This window comes from Lolium perenne, chromosome 5, assembly GCF_019359855.2.
Source record: "Lolium perenne isolate Kyuss_39 chromosome 5, Kyuss_2.0, whole genome shotgun sequence".
Classification (NCBI taxonomy): Eukaryota; Viridiplantae; Streptophyta; class Magnoliopsida; order Poales; family Poaceae; genus Lolium; species Lolium perenne.
The window spans coordinates 36714374-36735237 of NC_067248.2; the positions used below are offsets into that span (position 1 = coordinate 36714374).

General features: G+C 43.4%; 1 long non-coding RNA gene across 1 annotated transcript; it reads left to right on the plus strand.

Moving 5' to 3' along the window:
• The first annotated feature begins 17912 nt into the window (after positions 1-17912).
• LOC139831238 (uncharacterized) lies at positions 17913-20651 on the plus strand. The gene is made up of 2 exons (XR_011745911.1): positions 17913-18105; positions 20258-20651. It is a non-coding gene; the product is annotated as an uncharacterized lncRNA (long non-coding RNA).
• The last annotated feature ends 213 nt before the right edge of the window (positions 20652-20864 follow it).

Sequence of the window (20864 nt, forward strand, 5' to 3'; positions counted from 1 at the left end):
TGAGTAGTATTTCACAATAGTTGTAATAGTTGCTACATGAGGTGAACAACCATGAAGACGGCGCCATGGACCTTGACGCTACGCCGACGATGATGGAGATCATGCCCGTTGATGATGGAGATCATGTCTGTGCTTTGGTGATGAAGATCGAAGGAGCAAAGACTAAAGGGCCATATCATATCACATATGAATTGCATGTGATGTTAATCCTTTATGCATCTTATTTTGCTTAGAACGCGACGGTAGCATTATAAGATGATCCCTGACATTAATATCAAGATAATAAAGTGTTCTCCCCTCGTATGCACCGTTGTACAGTTCGTCGTTTCGAAGCATCTCGTGATGATCGGATGTGATAGACTCAATGTTCACATACAACGGGTGTAAGCCATGTTGCACACGCGGAATACTTGGGTTTGCTTGACGAGCCTAGCATGTACAGACATGGCCTCGGGAAAATGGAAACCGAAAGGTTGAACACGAGTCATATGGATGATATGATCAAAATGTTGATGTTCACTATTGAAGCTACATCATCTCACGTGATGATCGGTTTTGGTGTAGTGGATTTGGATCGTGTACCACTTAACAACTATGAGGGATGTTGTATTAAGTGGGAGTTCATTAGTAATTAGATTAAAAAATGAACTAATTATCATAGACATAGTCTGAGTAGTATTTTGAATTAATTTTGTAGTATTGGCATCCGTTTACTACTATGCGCTAATCTTGTAATTGAGATAGAAATACTGTTTAAATCTGATAAGAAACTTTATGGATTGGTACCGTATTGTTAAAGAATCAAGAATTGATTAAGTCCTATTGCAAACTTTTAGGAAACCTCAAATCGTTGATTCAATGAGCTATGGTTTCAATTAGTACCTAAAGTTATCTTGTCTCCATGAAACTTGAAGTTCAAATCTGTTGGAAAAAAAGGAGCTAAAAATTTAGTTTTCAGAAATAATCAAGGTATGAGATATATGTGATATCTAAGACCTTATTGCAAGATGATAGAATATAATTTGGTGAGACTACATAAACTCATAAGTTTTATGGGAATGTATGAAGGTTGAAGACGCCAGGCGTCTCAATCCTCCAACTATTGGGGCACTAACGATATTCGCATATCCATGAAGTTATCGTCCTTAGTATGCACCGTTGCTAAGACTCGTTGTTTCGAAGCATCACGTGATGATCGGGTGTGATAGATTCTACGTGTGCATACAACGGGTGCAAGCCAGATTTGCACATGCGAATACCAAGGTTAAAACTTTACGAGCCTAGCATGTACAGACATGGTCTCGGAAAGTCGTCATGATATGATGGATAAAATTATGAGTGAAATTGTTCATCATATTACAAATTTACTAATAGTGAAATCTGAAACACTTGTCATATGATGATCAACTTCAAAGTAAGAACCTCAAGGTTATTGTTATTTGACCAACAAACCTAGAAGTTAATGATGTTAAAGTGTTTTTCTGAATAATGAGGAAAGCTAAAAGAGAAAATGCAAACGATATTTTGGCAGAAATAAAAGAAAAGACTAGAAAGTCCAGCTGTATATAAATGATATACATGTTATGGTTGTATTCCTAGTTAGTTCACACAATGAAATTCTTGGGTATTAGTACCATATTGGTTGGTATGAAGTGTCATACAAAAACAACGCAATACAAGAATACAATGGCCTAAGTGACTGACAAGGAATATGATAGGAATGCACGTCTGGAACAAAAATAAAGTGTTATTATGTTCGTCGTGGGCATTCTATCTAGCTCTTAGAATTTATAATAAAGAACTTAATAATTGTTTTTTTGCTCTGGTCAAATGAAAACAATGAGTTGTTCAAATTATGACATTACTTCATGTACGATGGATAAGTTATTATAAATCTTAATGGTGAAACACACACACATAACACTGACGCTAAAATGCCATAAGGCAAAATGATTTGAATTCCACTTATTTGTGGAACCGCCATTTAGGTCATATTAGAAAGGAACGCATGAAGGAATGCAAATGGATTTTTGGAGTCATTTGATTTTTTGAATCGTTTGGTGCTTGCAAAATCTTTTCTAAAAGTAATGACTGAAATACCGTTCATAGGCCGAGAGTTGAACGGGCAACTAACTTAAGTGAAAACATACATAATGATATATGTGGTTCACTGGGCATAGTTGTGTGCAGGAGATTCTTCTACTTCATGAAAACTTTCAACAATGAATTGAGTATATATATGTGGATATATTCGATAAGGAAGAAATTTGAAACATTTGAATGGATTCAAATAAATTTCAGCATGAAGTGGAAATCATCGTAATAGAAAAGTTAAATATCTATGATTGGATCATGGTGGAAATATTTGAATTACGAGTTTTTAGCGAACATCTAAGAGAGTTATAAAATTGTTCTACAACTCACGTTTCTTGGAGTATCATAGTGATGATGAAGTATCCAAGAGATGTATCCAAACCTTGTTGGATCAATGATGAGATAAAATATTGATGCCATTATATTTTTGTGGATTATGCTTTAGTGACTACCGCTTTTACACTGAATAGAGCATCATCATGATCCGCTGAAATGACACCGTACGAGTTATGGCATGGGTATGAAACCTGATAGTCTTTTCTTAAATTTTGGTATGCATAGCATAAGTAAATAAGTTTACAACCAAAATCGGATGAATGTCTTTATTGGTTATCCCAGAGATTTGATTGGGAATTCTTCCCACGAGACAAAGACAAAAGTTTTTGTCAATGTTTCTTATTTCTGAGAAATTATTTCTAGCGAATTATTTGAGTGGGAGGACAATAGAACTTGATAAGGTTTATGAACCTGAGCATAATGATCAGAGTAGCGCAGCATCAGAATTAGTTCTGGAAGCGGCCACGACGATCATGGCTCCAATGACTACAAAATGTTTTAGCCATGGAGATCGAAGTACTTATTGAACCTTGTAGGTATGGTTTACTTTGTGATCAAATAAATGATTTGTGGACAAAGGATTGATTTTGAACAATGATAAACCAACTACAAACAAAGAAGTTATGATGGGCCCTGACTCCGTTAAAATGGCAATACGCCATGAAATCCAAGATAGATGAATACTTATTGAAAGTAAATGGATCTATAAAATTGATGAAGCTTGACTTGTCGAAAAATTGTTTACGACAAAGTTCAAAGAGTTGACTATGATAAGATTAGATCTTCCATAGCAATGCTTATAGTATATGTGGATTATTCTAGTAATCACTACATATTTCTTTTATGAGATATGCTAGTGAAGGAGATATGCCCTAGAGGCAATAATAAAGTGGTTATTATTTATATCTTTATGTTTATGATAAATGTTTATATATCATGTTGTAATTGTATTAACCGAAACATTAGTACATGTGTGATATGTAGACAACAAAGAAGTCCCTAGTATGCCTCTTAACTAGCTTGTTGATTAATTGATGATTAGTTTAATAATCATGAACATTGGATGTTATTAATAACAAGGTTATATCATTGTATGAATGATGTAATGGACACACCCAATTAAGCGTAGCATAAGATCTCATCATTAAGTTATTTGCTATAAGCTTTCGATACATAGTTACCTAGTCCTTATGACCATGAGATCATGTAAATCACTTATACCAGAAAGGTACTTTGATTAAACCAAACGCCACTGCGTAAATGGGTGGTTATAAAGGTGGGATTAAGTATCCGGAAAGTATGAGTTGAGGCATATGGATCAACAGTGGGATTTGTCCATCCCGATGACGGATAGATATACTCTGGGCCCTCTCGGTGGAATGTCGTCTAATGTCTTGCAAGCATATGAATAAGTTCATAAGAGACCACATACCACGGTACGAGTAAAGAGTACTTGTCAGGAGACGAGGTTGAACAAGGTATAGAGTGATACCGAAGATCAAACCTCGGACAAGTAAAATATCGCGTGACAAAGGGAATTGGTATCGTATGTCAATGGTTCATTCGATCACTAAAGTCATCGTTGAATATGTGGGAGCCATTATGGATCTCCAGATCCCGCTATTGGTTATTGGTCGGAGTGAGTACTCAACCATGTTCGCATAGTTCACGAACCGTAGGGTGACACACTTAAAGTTGGATGTTGAAATGGTAGAACTTGAATATGGAATGGAGTTCGAATATTTGTTCGGAGTCCCGGATAAGATCCCGGATATCACGAGGAGCTCTGGAATGGTCCGGAGAATAAGATTCATATATAGGATGTCATTTTATGTGAATTAAAATGATTCGGAAGGTTCTATGGAAGGTTCTAGAAGGTTCTAGAAAAGTCCGGAAGAAACCACCAAGGAAGGTGGAGTCCCCCGGCCAACCCTAGTGGGGGAGGAGTCCCAAGTGGACTCCCCCAAGGGGGGCCAGCCACCCCCTCCATGGAAGGTGGAACTCCCACCTCTAGTGGGAGTCCTAGCTTGGGTAGGTTTCCCTATCACATGGAAGGTTTTGGGTTCGGGTCTTATTCGGAGACTTGTAGTCCAACACTTGGGGTTCCACCTATATAATGAGGGGCCAAGGGAGGGGGCCGGCCACCCCAAGACCACAAGCTGGCCGCCCCCCTTGAGTGGCCGGCCACCCCCTCCCAAACCCTAGCCGCCCCCCTCTCCTCCATAGCTCCCGCGTGCTTTAGCGAAGCTCCACCGGAGTTCTCCACCACCACCGACACCACGCCGTCGTGCTGTCGGAATCAAGAGGAGCTACTACTTCCGCTGCCCGCTGGAACGGGAGGTGGACGTCGTCTTCATCAACAACCGAACGTGTGACCGAGTACGGAGGTGCTGCCCGTTCGTGGCGCCGGTGATCAAGATCTTCTACGTGCTTTTGCAAGCGGCAAGTGAACGTCTACCGCAGCAACAAGAGCCTCATCTTGTAGGCTTTGGAATCTCTTCAAGGGTGAGACTCGATAATCCTCTTGTTGCTACCGTCTTCTAGATTGCATCTTGGCTTGGATTGCATGTTCGCGGTACGAAATTTTTTGTTTTCTATGCTACGTTATCCTACAGCTAGGAGGATGGAAAAATACATTACTTATCAGAAGTGTGTACTAAAGGTGTATACAAGATACAACCAAGAGTTTTGCTGGTCCGTGGAATACTAGATAGGTATACGAACTTCAATTGGATGAAGTAAGTATCGAGGAGTTGGAATCTTCACCAGATGAAATAGTCAAAGAGATTTTGATTTCATCAGAGACAATGAAGAGACTTGCATTTGCCAGAAATTAAGTGGGAGCGCTGAGACATATTTATAATACTTATGCAGATGACATATAGTTGGTTATAAATGATGTAATTATATACTTGATTAAAAGGTTTCATTGAGAAATTAAATTCAATGAAAGGATATGGACTGAAACAAATTTTGTGTCAAGATCTATGAAGATAGATTGAAACACATAATAAGTTTAAGTCAAAGTACATAGAATGGATATTGAAATAGGTCAATATAGAAATATTAAGAAAATGTTCTTGTCATGTGAAGTTTTAACAAAACTTGAGTGTATCTGACACTCAATGAGTAAAAACACATGAGTGATTATAGATCACAAATAATATGTACACAATCAGATGTCCTATGCTCTTAAAAATGTTATGAGCATGTACCAGAATGATTCATGTGATGATCATTGAAAAATAGTAAGAATATTCTTGAGTACTTAAGAAGAACCAAGGATATATATATATAGTTTTGTATGGAGAAATGACAAACAAATCGCTGTAAGGTGTTGCACCGATATTTATTTTGTCACATATGAAAATAAAATTTCAATCTCAAATTAGACTAAGTGTTGTTTAAAAGGTAGCACAATGAACTAGAAGTTGTCTATGCTAGATTTAGAAGAGTTCTAAATATTGTGACGGATTCTACAAAAGAAGGCAGAGTATGTCATTGTTTTGACAATGACAAAGGATGTTAAGTCAAGAGGTTCTTTGAGAACTTGGTGTAGTTCCGACAGAGTCTGAACTTTGAAGCTATATTGTGTGTGACAATATTAGTGACATATTTCAGACCGCGGAATTAAGGTTCCACGAGAAGACCAAACATATTTAATGCCGACTCATTTGGAAATGAGAGATGCGTTGAGACGCAAATGAATTACAAAATACATACATTTCTGAGCGTGTCAGATCCGTTGACTAAAACCTCTCCCATGAGAAAAACATGATAAAGCACTGGAAGGTCAAGGTGTTATATCTTTACAAATGTAAACTAGATTATTGACTCTAGTGCAAGTGGGAGACTGTTGGAGATATGCCCAAGAGGCAATAATAAAATGGTTATTATAATATATCTTTGTGTTTATGATAATGTTTACATACCATGCTATAATTGTATTAACCGAAACATTGATACATGTGTGTTATGTGAACAACAAAGAGTCCCTAGTAAGCCTCTTGTATAACTAGCTTGTTGATTAATGGATGATCATGGTTTCGTGATCATGAACATTGGATGTTATTAATAACAAGGTTATGTCATTATATGAATGATGTAATGGACACACCCAATTAAGCGTAGCATAAGATCACGTCATTAAGTTATTTGTTATAAGCTTTCGATACATAGTTACCTAGTCCTTATGACCATGAGATCATGTAAATCACTTATACCGGAAAGGTACTTTGATTACATCAAACGCCACTGCGTAAATGGGTGGTTATAAAGGTGGGATTAAGTATCCGGAAAGTATGAGTTGAGGCATATGGATCAAAAGTGGGATTTGTCCATCCCGATGACGGATAGATATACTCTGGGCCCTCTCGGTGGAATGTCGTTTAATAGCTTGCAAGCATATGAATGATTCATAAGAGACCACGTACCACGGTACGAGTAAAGAGTACTTGTCATGAGACGAGGTTGAACTAGGTATAGAGATACCGATGATCAAACCTCGGACAAGTAAAATACCGTGTGACAAAGGGAATTGGTATCGTATGTGAATGGTTCATTCGATCACTAAAGTCATCGTTGAATATGTGGGAGCCATTATGGATCTCCAGATCCCGCTATTGGTTATTGGTCAGAGAGAAGTCTCAACCATGTCTACATAGTTCGCGAACCGTAGGGTGACACACTTAAGGTTTGATATCGTTTAAGTAGATATGGAATATGGAATGCAGTTCGAAGTTTTGTTCGGAGTCTCGGATGGGATCCAGGACATCACGAGGAGTTCCGGAATGGTCCGGAGAATAAGATTCATATATAGGAAGTCATAATCCAAGTTTGAAAATGATCCGGTGCATTTATGGCATGTTCTAGAAGGTTCTAGAAAAGTCCAGAAGAATGGCACTATGGAAGGTGGAGTCCCGGAGGGACTCCACTAGCATGGCCGGCCAGCCCTAAGGTGAAGGAATCCCAGGTGGATTCCACCCATGGTGGCCGACCACCCCCCTCAAGGAAGGGGTGGGACTCCCACCTTGAGTAGGAGTCCCACCTTGGGTCGGTTTCCCACCTTATGCCAAGTTTGTGTGTTGGGGTCTTATTCGAAGACTTGGCCTACAACTCTTGGGGGTTCCACCTATATAATGAGGAGCAAGGGGAGGGGTCTGGCCACTCAAGCCTTCACCTTGGCCGCACCCCTTGAGGCCGGCGCCCAAGCCCCCCTCTCCCCAAACCCTAGCCTCTCCTCCTCCACATACAAACTCCCGTAGCGCATAGGCGAAGCCCTGCCGGAGTTCTCCACCACCACCGCCACCACGTGGTCGTGCTGTCGGGATTCCGAGGAGGATCTACTACTTCCGCTGCCCGCTGGAACGGGGAGAAGGACGTCGTCTTCATCAACACCGAACGTGTGACCGAGTACGGAGGTGCTGCCCGATCGTGGCACCGTGATCAAGATCTTCTACGCGCTTTTGCAAGCGGCAAGTGATCGTCTACCGCAACAATAAGAGCCTACTCTTATAGGCTTTGGAAATGTTCAAGGGTGAGCCTCGATCATCCCCTCGTTGCTCCCGTCTTCTAGATTGCATCTTGGCTTGGATTGTGTTCTCGCGGTAGGAATTTTTTTTGTTTTCTATGCAACGAATCCCTACATGTTTTGGTTGGTGCTATTTTTATCTTGGGCGATCGTGTAAAATGTATTCCCATTTATCTCGTACCCTTGGAAAGTCGTTATAGTCGAAGATGGTGTCTTGGCCAACATGTACAGCTGATCTACAACATGATCGTCATTCATTAAATGTTTTTTCAACCAACTGCCGAATGTCTCCATGTGGGCCTTCCTAATCCAGGATTCAGGCTTCCCCGGGTTGTCCGAGCGTAAAATATTCTTGTGTTTCTCAATGTACGGAGCCACCAAGTTGGAATTGGTCAGAACTGTGTGGTGTGCTTCAGTCAGAGAATGGCTGTCCATACATATCGTTGATTTCCTTCCGATCGTGCCTTTTCCACTTAGTCTCCCCTCGTGCCGCGATCGAGGAAGACCAATCGGCTTAAGGTCAGGAACAAAGTCAACACAAAACTCAATTACCTCCTCATTTCCATAGCCCTTGGCGATGCTTCCTTCTGGCCTAGCACGGTTACGAACATATTTCTTTAATATTCCCATGAACCTCTCGAAGGGGAACATATTGTGTAGAAATACAGGACCGAGAATGGAAATCTCTTCGACTAGGTGAACCAGGAGGTGCGTCATAATATTGAAGAAGGATGGCGGGAACACCAACTCGAAACTAACAAGACATTGGATCACATCGTTCTGTAACCGTGGTAGAACTTCTGGATTGATTACCTTCTGAGAGATTGCATTGAGGAATGCACATAGCTTCACAATGGCTACTCGAACATTTTCCGGCAGGAGCCCCCTCAAAGCAATCGGAAGCAATTGCGTCATAATCACGTGGCAGTCGTGAGACTTCAGGTTTTGGAACTTTTTCTCCGCCATGTTTATTATTCCCTTTATATTGGACGAGAATCCAGACGGGACCTTCATACTGCTCAGGCATTCAAAAAAGATGACCTTCTCTTCTTTGGTCAGAGCGTAGCTGGCACGACCTTGAAACCATTCCGGATGCCGGTCATCAGGGTCTTTCAAACGTAGCTGGTCCTGCCGTGCTTCCTTTGTATCATTTGTCTTCCCATACACGCCCAAGAAGCTTAGGAGTTTCACGCAAATATTCTTCGTAACATGCATCACGTCGATTGCAGAGCGGACTTCTAGGACTTTCCAATATTCTAGCTCCCAGAATATAGATTTCTTCTTCCACTTTTCTGCGTGCCCGTCAGCTCCCTTCGTAACTGATTGTCCGCCAGGACCCTTTCCAAAGATGACTTTCAAATCCTTGACCATATCAAATACCTCAGCACCAGTGCGTTCCGCAGGCTTCGGCCGGTGATCTGCCTTGCCGTTGTAATGCTTGCCTTTCTTTCTTACTGGATGAATTTTCGGAAGAAATCGACGATGCCCAAGGTACACGTTCTTCTTACAATTTGGAAAATGTACACTTTCAGTCTCATGTAAGCAGTGCGTGCATGCATTGTATCCCTTATTTGACAGTCCTGAAAGGTTACTAAGAGCAGGCCAATCGTTGATGGTTACGAAAAGCAACGCTCTTAGGTCAAATTCCTCTTCTTTGTGCTCATCCCACACACGGACACCAGGTCTGCCCCACAGCTGTAAAAGTTCATCAACTAATGGCCTTAGGTACACATCGATGTCGTTGCCGGGTTGCTTCGGACCTTGGATGAGCACTGGCATCATAATGAACTTCCGCTTCATGCACAACCAAGGAGGAAGGTTGTAGATGCATAGAGTCACGGGCCAGGTGCTATGGCTGGAGCTCTGCTCACCAAAAGGATTCATGCCATCTGTACTTAGACCAAATCTTATGTTCCTTGCGTCAGCTGGAAATTTTTTGAACTCTCTGTCGATCTTTCTCCATTGCGTTCTATCTGCGGGGTGTCTCAACTCCCCGTCCGACTTACGGTCCTCTTTGTGCCATCGCAACAACTTGGCATGCTCTTTGTTCCTGAACAGACGTTTCAACCGTGGTATTATAGGAGCATACCACATCACCTTGGCGGGAACCCTCTTCCTGGGTTTCTCGCCCTCAACATCGTCACCAGGGTCATCGCCTCTGATCTTATAACGCAATGCAGTGCATACCGGGCAGGCATTCACATTCTCGTAGTCACCGCGGAAGAGGATGCATCGTTGATGCATGCATGTATCTTCAGAACCTCTAAACCTAGAGGGCAGACAACCTTCTTTGCTTCGTACGTACTGGCGGGCAACTCGTTATTCTTTGGAAACATATTCTTCAACATTTTCAGCAAGTTTTCAAATGCCGAGTCAGCTACACCTGCCTGTGCCTTCCATTTCAGCAAATCCAGTGTGCAGCCCAACTTTTTCAAACCATTATCGCATCCGGGGTACAGCGACTTTCTGTGATCCTCTAACATGCGATCCAAATTCTCCCTCTCCTTTTCAGTTTCGCAACATCTCCGTGCATCAGCAATGGTCCGACCAAGATCATCAACGGGCTCATCACGTGCCTCTTCTTCACCTTCCCCTTCACCTTCAGCATCCTCCATGAAAGTATCGCCGAAATGAGCAAGATAGCTTTCATCGATGAAATCATCCCCTTCTTCAACTTCTTCCATTATAACCCCTCTTTCTCCATGCTTGGTCCAACAATTATAGCTTGGCATGAAACCGTGCCGAAGCAGGTGCATGTGAACATCTCTAGAGGAAGAGTAACCCTTCTGATTCTTACAGGCAACACATGGACAGATAACAAAACCCCCCTGCTTGTTCGCATTAGCCACTACGAGGAAATCTTTCAAACCCGTAGTGAACTCGCCGGAGAGTCGGTTACCGTACATCCATTGCCGATTCATCTGCATTATTATAATATAAAATATATAATTAACCATCATGCATTTGTTAAACTAAGTAGCTACAAACAATATAAATTAAACAATGAACTACACACATGCATATTTTATCAATGACACACATGCATGAAAGGTTCAAGTTGCTAACCGCGATCGAGGAGGAAAAAATAAATGAGGAAGCTCAAGTGTGGCTCCAACACTTCATATCATGTTTGTTTCATGCTCTTGGGGCATTTTATCAAACACCTTGTGTGCATAAGAGGAACCAAAAGCAAACCGACACCCCCTTGTGAAGCTTGTGAAGAGAAGTGGCACCAAATGGCTAAGTGTTGTGAGCTGAATCCCTTTTATAGGGATGGGCCTTTAGTCCCGGTTGGCCTGGCCAACCGCGACTAAAGGCCTTCGGGCCAGGCCTGAGGACCTTTAGTCGCGGTTGGCCTGGCCAACCGCGACTAAAGCCCCTCCCGTCCACCAGCTGGCCAGTGAGCGCGCTGGGCCCAACTCTTTAGTCGCGGTTCGCCACCCGAACCGCGACTAAAGACCCCATTAGTCGCGGTTCCTATATTTTGGAGACTAATGGGGCTGGACGGAAGGCCATTTTTCTACCAGTGCCACCATAATTTTCTGCTCACCGTTGCACTTCTTTTTTACCTACCCTCGTTGGTTATATCCTGAAATGGAGTGCGATTGGATGATGACATATGGATATCTGATTGCACTATCCTGCAATTGTAGTAAAGCTTTAGGATAAAAAAGTATGTACATATGTTGCAAAACCCTTCGTAAAGCACATTAGGATGTTTACATATGTGCTATCAGGCTTGCAACAACTAATGGAAGGTTCGAGTCAAAAAAAGTCAGTAGAAAGGGTGAAAAAACTCTCGTCGGGATTGTTGAGAATGGGTATCTGTTCTGTGTCCTCACCTGGTCAATAAAGTGTTGGAGATATGCCCAAGAGGCAATAATAAAATGGTTATTATAATATATCTTTGTGTTTATGATAATGTTTACATACCATGCTATAATTGTATTAACCGAAACATTGATACATGTGTGTTATGTGAACAACAAAGAGTCCCTAGTATGCCTCTTCACTAGCTTGTTGATTAATGGATGATTAGTTTCATAATCATGAACATTGGATGTTATTAATAACAAGGTAATATCATTGTATGAATGATGTAATGGACACACCCAATTAAGCGTAGCATAAGATCACGTCATTAAGTTATTTGCTATAAGCTTTCGATACATAGTTACCTAGTCCTTATGACCATGAGATCATGTAAATCACTTATACCGGAAAGGTACTTTGATTACATCAAACGCCACTGCGTAAATGGGTGGTTATAAAGATGGGATTAAGTATCCGGAAAGTATGAGTTGAGGCATATGGATCAACAGTGGGATTTGTCCATCCCGATGACGGATAGATATACTCTGGGCCCTCTCGGTGGAATGTCGTCTAATGTATTGCAAGCATATGAATAAGTTCATAAGAGACCACATACCACGGTACGAGTAAAGAGTACTTGTCAGGAGACAAGGTTGAACAAGGTATAGAGTGATACCGATGATCAAACCTCGGACAAGTAAAATATCGCGTGACAAAGGGAATTGGTATCGTATGTGATTGGTTCATTCGATCACTGAAGTCATCGTTGAATATGTGGGAGACATTATGGATCTCCAGATCCCGCTATTGGTTATTGGTCGGAGAGAGTACTCAACCATGTCCGCATAGTTCACGAACCGTAGGGTGACACACTTAAGGTTTGATGTTGAAATGGTAGAACTTGAATATGGAATGGAGTTCGAAGTTTTGTTCGAAGTCCTGGATGGTATCCCGGACATCACGAGGAGTTCCGGAATGGTCCGGAGAATAAGATTCATATATAGGAAGTCATTTTATAAAGTTTGAAAATGATCCGGTGCATTTATGGAAGGTTCTAGAAGGTTCTAGAATATTCCGGAAGAAATTCACTTTGGAAGGCGGAGTCCCGAAGAGACACCACCACCATGGCCGGCCAACCCTAGGGGGTGGAGTCCCAGGTGGACTCCACCTAAGGTGGCCGGCCACCCCCTCCCAAGGGAAGGTGGGAATCCCATCTCTAGTGGGAGTCCTATCTTGGATAGGTTTCATGTCATATGGGAGGTTTTGGTTTGGGTCTTATTCGAAGACTTGTAGACCAACTCTTGGGTGTTCCACCTATATAATGAGGGCCAAGGGGTGGGGGCCGGCCACCCCAACAATCACAAGGTGGCCGCACCACTAGATGGCCGGCGCCCCCCTCTCCCCAAACCCTAGCCGCCCCACTACTCCTTCTTTCCCGCACGCTTAGCGAAGCTCCACCGGGATTCTCCACCACCACCGAAACCACGCCGTCGTGCTATCGGATTCAAGAGGAGCTACTACTTCTGCTGCCCGCTGGAACGGGGAGGTGGACGTCGTCTTCATCAACAACCGAACATGTGACCGAGTACGGAGGTGCTGCCCGTTCGTGGCGCCGTGTTCAAGATCTTCTACGCGCTTTTGCAAGCGGCAAGTGAACGTCTACCGCAGCAACAAGAGCCTCATCTTGTAGGCTTTGGAATCTCTTCAAGGGTGAGACTTGATAATCCCCTCGTTGCTACCGTCTTCTAGATTGCATCTTGGCTTGGATAGCGTGTTCGCGGTAGGAAATTTTTTGTTTACTATGCAACATTATCCTACAGTGGTATCAGAGCCGTGTCTATGCATAGATGGTTGCACGAGTAGAACACAATGGTTTTGTGGGCGTTGATGCTCTTGTTGTCTTTAGTTTGAGTACTTTGCATCTTTGTGGCATAGTGGGATGAAGCGGCTCGGACTAACTTTACATGACCGCGTTCATGAGACTTGTTCCTCGTTCGACATGCAACTTGTATTGCATAAGAGGCTTTGCGGGTGTCTGTCTCTCCTACTATAGTGAAGATTCAATTTACTCTTCTATTGACAACACAAGTATCACCGTTGTGGTTCATGTTCGTAGGTAGATTAGATCTTACTCGAAAACCCTAAACCACGTAAAATATGCAAACCAAATTAGAGACGTCTAACTTGTTTTTGCAGGGTTTTTTGATGTGATATGGCCATAATGTGATGATGAATATGTATGAGATGATCATTATTGTATTGTGGCAACAGGTAGGAGCCTTATGGTTGTCTTTAAATTTCATGTTGAGTAGTATTTCAAAGTAGTTGTAATAGTTGCTACATGAGGTGAACAACCATGAAGACGGCGCAATGGACCTTGACGCTACGCCGACGATGATGGAGATCATGCCCGTTGATGATGGAGATCATGTCCGTGCTTTGGAGATGAAGATCGAAGGCGCAATGACAAAAGGGCCATATCATATCACATATGAATTGCATGTGATGTTAATCCTTTATGCATCTTATTTTGCTTAGAACGGGGCGGTAGCATTATAAGATGATCCCTCACATTAATATCAAGATAATAAAGTGTTCTCCCCTCGTACGCACTATTGTCGAGGGTACTCCTCGCCAATGCCCTCCGATAGGGGCTTAGGGTTGATGGAATCCTGTAGGCTGACACGAGACATCGGTTCACAGACAAGCGGGGAGAGCGATTTACCCAGGTTCGGGGCCCTCGATGAGGTAAAACCCTTACGTCCTGCCTATCTGTTCTTTGATTATGATGACAATGGGTTACAATGGGGTGCCGAATACTTCGGCTGAGATCTAATCGAGATTGCTAGTGCTAGGGTTACCTAGCTCTAAGCTTTTCCGGGCTAAGATTGCTAAGATTGTTCGTGTCCCTCGGCAGCCCCTCTCCTAGCCTTTATATAGGAAGCAAGGTCTCAAGAGGTCTAACCGAATACGACTAGATTTACAGTAGTTTAGATCCAATCTTTGTTTGTTTGCTTCCTTGTCTTGCCTGTCAAGGAATCTTCTGGTGCGCCGACCTAGTGGCCCATCTCGCCTTCAGGTATCTTCACGGGCCTCCAATTCGTTAATACCGGATAGGGCAATACTGGTTACCCGAAGGGTAATGCCCACGTCAGTAGCCCCCGAGTGTCTAGCCGAAGATAATTCGGGTAGAGACTAATGCATGTTTTCTCCTGACATTCTTCTCCTTCATTGTTCTTGTTCATCTTGATTATGCTTCATCTTCTTTTATCGGGTGCGCGTCAGCGCTCTCGATGGGAGTAGCCCCCGAGTCTAGGTACGGATGCTTGAAATACTTTCCGTGCGTAGACTCAAGTTGTACTACTCGAATACTTTCCTCTGTCGAGTCTTTTTCGCAAGTCTTCATAGGTCATCCGATACATGTTCTTTAGGCAAAGGATAATGAGCAACGTGCCCAACTTTTGTTGGTTAACTGCCGATGGCAAAACAACGTTACCCTACACAGAATCAAGTCCCCGGGCATGATCCTGGAGTGTACACCACGGCCTCCCGATGGGAATAAATGTCGAGTCTGGATAGAGACTCAAACCTTATTCCTTCAACTGCTTATTCTATCGAGTCTTCTTTTATCGAGTGCGCGTCAGCGCTCCCGATGGGAGTAGCCCCCGAGTCCAGGTTCGGATGCTTGAAATCCGTGCGTGGACTCAAGTCCTTCATCCGATGACTTTTTATGTTTCCTTCGAATGCTTCCAATTTATGACGTCATTGTTGACGTGTAACTGCTGCGGGCTGATTTGATGGGTCCTGACATGACGGGCTAGCCCTAGCTCTGTACAATCAGTTTTTTTAGGGCTTGACCACTATACGCGTAACGATCGAGGTGACTCCTTGATTTTCGCGCAATCGTGGGCGTAGTGGGCCGTCAGTTCCTCCCCTTCCTCAAGCGCCACGTTCTTACTTAGCTCTTAACTTCTCCTCAAAATCTCCAAAGGGCAAAAAATTCCCAATTTTCTCCACGGTTCCCGCAGTATCTCCTCATTCTCCCCTTCTTCCTTCTTTCTCCATTGCCGCGCCGCCACCACAGCTTTCCCAATCTTCCTCAGATCCCACGATGGTGAAGAAGAGGAATCCTACCGCCGCCGCTAGCTCCACCAGCGGAGGTGCCGCCGCCAAGTCCTCCTCTTCTTTTCCGAAGGGGAGCGCTCCGAACGCCCCTCCCCCAGTTTCGGCGCCGCCAGCGCCATCGAGCTCTATGGTCAAACCTGGGGACTGGGTAGCTTCAACCGTCACCAAGCGTGACGAGAAGAGGTCCCGAAGCTTAGGATTGATATCCTCCGACGCGGGAGATGTGATCCTTCCAGGTGCGATTTCTCGGCCTGATCCTCCTGCTAGATTTTCTGTGATGTTCTTATCTTTCCTTCACCGAGGCCTTTCGCTCCCCACTCATGGATTCCTCCTCCATCTCTTGCGGACGTACGCAATCCAATTATGGCAACTTACCCCCAACTCAATCCTCCATGTTGCTGTGTTCATCACCCTTTGCGAGGCGTTTTTGGGTATTGAACCTCATTTTGGACTGTGGAAGAAGATCTTCTATGTGAAGAGATACATCAGTAGTAATGGGTACTTTGTCACCGGAGGAGTAGGTTTTGTTGCTCGCTCAGAAGTCAATTACTTTAATTTCCCAATGAGAGAGTCCGTGCAAGGATGGAGGCTGAAATGGTTTTACGTCAAGGATTCATCGTCACCCGAGTGTCGACTCCCCTGCTATGCCGATGTTTCTGAAGCCAAGCCCAAGGACTCTTGGAAGAACATTCTCTCAGCCAACGAAAGAGCCTCAGCCGAAGAATTGTTTGCCAAATTCCTTCGAATCAAAGAGGCTGACGGCCAAACTATGATTGGTACGGAGGTGGCAGCAGTATTCCTGAAGCGCCGAATCCAGCCAGTCATGGCCAGAGTTCACCCGATGTTGTTGTACTCAGGTCCAAAGGATGAGACCAGGATTAATGATGCCGATCTATCAGAGAAAGAGTTGCTTGATGAAGTCCGTTGCCTTACTTCCTTCAACCAGGAAGATTCGATTCCGCTGATCTCTTCTTATGCTCCCCTTGACGTTGATCATCCACCATCAGGGGTATTTTCCTTTCTTCACATCTCTATTATGCCTTCTTGCTTAGCCGACATAATTACCTTTGTTCTTACTTATCATTTTTCTTCGCCAGATCCCCATGGCTTCTGAAAATACACGTGATTCACCGGATGATACTTCTGAGGGGAGAGGTTCCTCAATCCCCGTACACTACAAGAAATCTGCCATAATATGATGTTTTTTTTATGACTGGAAATCAAAATGTCATAGCTTTATGACGTTCCTAGCTTTGACCGTCCTTGGCCACTCGGGGGGGGGGGGGGCAAAACCCTAGAAAATCGTGACGTTATTGGGCAAAAATGTCATTGCCAATTTAGGTCAAAACGTCATTAGCAAAATTAAGTGGCCTACGACGTTTTTCCACTGCCGATTGCGACAAATCAATAACGTCATTGGCATGCCAAAAAAAATTAGCCAATCAGAAAACAGAAAACAACCTACCAAGGATCAGCTCCAAACTTGAATCTCAACCGTCCGAAGCATCCAACGCACCAAACCACGCGCGGAATTTTCCCATTGGCGCCTAAAATTTTTGGGTCACGCGCGCGAGGACCAACCAGACCACTTTAATTTTGCTTCCGCCCCGACCCGTCCCACCACTCCTCCCCGCCCCGTCCAACCCTAACCAGATCCACACCACCTCCTCCACCGCCCCCGCCCCCGCCCCCACCACCTCCTCCGCCGCGCGGAAGCTCCCCATCAAGCGCCGCTCCCCGCCGCGGCCACCACCTCCCCGCCCTCCTCCTCCGGCCCGGCCTCCTCCGGCGCCAACCCCGCCTTCAAGTTCCAGCGCATCTGGTCCGAGACCGACGAGCTGCGCTTCCTGCAGGGCCTGCTCGGCTGCGGCGCGCAGGGCCAGGGCCTGCTCGGCTGCCGCCTCAGGAACAAGCACCGCGCCGTCGCCGCCTCGCGTCGCCAAGGGGCTCGACCTGGCCCGCCTCGCGCCGCACGACCGCGACGTGCTCCACCTCTGCTCCCGGCTCTGGGACCCCGCCTACGCCGCCGCCGCCCTCGTCCGCCGCATCCCCCGTCGCCGCTTTATCTAACCCTAATCTCGCTCTTCGTCTCCCTGCCCGCAGAGAACGCAGATCTGCCTCGGTGAGAATCCGTCGCCATGTCGTCCAGCGAGGTCGCCTGCACCCTTGCCGCCCTCATCCTCCACGATGACGGGATCTCCATCACAGTAAGTTACCCCTCACGATTTCTTCTCTTCTCCGTTCGTTTTCTCGGTTGGATTCGGTTACCTGATTCCGTTCAGCTGTTTGATTAGTCAATGCATCCATGTTGCCACTTGTATGTTTTCCATATGTATGTGCTACCAGAAATGGCGTGTACTGAGTGGATCATGATGATTTTGTTGGCTCACAAGAACCTGCAGTAGATTTGTTAACATTTCAATAACCTGCAACAGCATGTTATGTGCTGTTCCAGAATCTGTGCTTTTCGCTGCCAAGCATTTTTTGGTCTTGTTAGGTTGGTAATTTTACTATGTAATGATGTCTTTAACTTTCGTTATTCCTAATTGCTTACCAGACATGAGTATATTGAACTGTCCCTGAGCTTGAGAATTTTCGATAATAACTAATAGTATTGCAGTAAATCACTGCTTGCCTAATTCGAATATCATCCACTAGTTTCAACATTGACCGTCGAAAATTTGAAGAATTATATCGTAAAAAAAATGAAGCATCAATTTGCTTCCTGGTGTAAAAAGCTATTAACATGCTATTGGTACTTGATTTCTTTCCAGCTGAATGTCGCATTTGTTTCTATCTTGTTTAATATCTCATGTAACTAAAATGCATCTCATGCTTGCACGTGTGTCCAGCTTGCGAAAACTACAAGGTATAGAGCCTATTGCAGTGGACTGTATCATATAATGATCTGAAATGCTACTGTTGCTAATCTTGAAATGCTACTGTTGCTAATCTTGATTTCTATATATATATATGCAAAACATTTGCAATGTTACTAGCATAGGTCTACAGAACATTCCATTGTTTCTATATACGATGTAATATATCTACAGCTAAAGTTCCTTATCCATTTTGTTACAGCACTGGGTAGTATGCATGTATGGGAATATTACAGGCCATTATCTGGTTTTACCTGCAGCAGCATCCTAGTATTACTTGGTTTTACATCGCCTCTTCTGGGTGTGCTTTATTTTAGAAACATTTAACATATTTATTAAAGATATTACTTGTCAAATATGGCATAGCTTGCATCATACTGCCATGTATTCAAAGCTACCGAGTAAAACTTGCAATTTGAGTTGATCACCTCGTGCATTCATTTTGCAATCATTGAAAATAGTGTAGGGTTTCGGTTCAAATGTTCTTTACTAGAGCCGTCTGCTAATACTAACAAGTATGATGTGTTATCCTGTGAAGACTGCACAACCTGTTGCTTTCTGGCTCCCATGGTGCCTAGGGTAGGTGCTAAATTTGGGTGAGACAGGTCGGTATGGTTAATTTCTGCTGAAACCAGTAACCATAAAAGATCACATGCCTTTTTTCTGGATATCTTTGAACCGAAACCCTACACTATTTTCAATGATTTTATATGATCTTACTAATATCTGAATATCTGAATATCTTTGTATTGGGATCTGGTCGATCTTATATGATCTTACTTCATGATGTAAGTTTTAAGTCATACTGATATGTGTAGAAAGGAAACTATTGTACCTTAGTTCTCTCTCTGAGAGGTATCCGACTTAATTCTAAAATAAAATGTTAAATTATGGATGTTTCCTGATGCTACTGTATGTTTTGTTTGAACAAGGATAGAGAATAACTTAAAAGTTGCCTGCTGCACTACTGTGTGTTCTTCATGATCTATGCAAACGATGTTTTCATTGATTATTCTAAGATAAAATGTTAAGTTATAGCTGTTTCTGAATGCTACTGTATGATTTGTTTGACCAAGGATAGAGAATAACTTGAAAGTTGCCTGCTGCACTACCGTGTGTTCTTCATGATGTATGTAAACCATGTTTTCATTGCTTATTGAGCACCCATGGTTCATCTTGGAGCTCCCCCTATATTTTCTCTTATAGCCTTGCCAGTAATTATGACATACTTTTTAGTTTCTCACTTCTATATTGTACCAGCATTCACATTTTATGAGTTCACCCCTTTGCTTCAGTTAAGTGGAGTCTATGATTCAAGTGTTAATGATATCTGTGTAATCTGCTCATCTTGTTATTGGACAATGTACCATGAGTAATCTGCTCATTTGTGCTCAGATGCTAAAATATTCATTGGTTGCATGATATTATCCAGCAATTACCTGTTTGACAGTCATGCCTTTGGATGTTTGTTTTTGTGCAGGATGGATGGATGAGCCTATGACAGATGCTTGTTCTTGGACAGGTTGTGTTAGCCAGGTGCTGGGATGCAATGTTGGATGGTGATGTGCTCACAGGGAACATGTTGCTGTGCGGTTGGTGGAGCGGAGAGTTCCTGATGATGCATCATTAAGAAGGTGACCTGGAAGTTAGGTTATGACAGCCGATTCTGGCCGTCTAGAATGGCATGCTTTGGTTCTTATGATTTGACTCGATGGATGTTGCGTGCTGTAATAGTCTAGCCGGTTTGTTTTCATTATCCTTTGGATTCAGCTGCAGCCTCGTCATTCCTGTATGTGTTTTTTGGAAAAATACTGGAATAGACTTCATGTATTCATCTTTTGGCGTCTAAATATTATCAGATCGTGTGAAATAAATGCTGACAAATGGGACCAATGGGAAAATGAAACCTGACACGTGGGGTCTCTATATGTAATTGGCTAAAAAAAATAAGCTAAAAAGGCTGAGGTAATTGGGCTAGTTACGGGCCAAGGCCCAACAAAGCCGAAAAAAATAATCAGAACTAATGGGCTCAGCCCACATAAGGAGCTGAATGGACCGGGCTGAATTCAGATAACGACGTTTCTAAT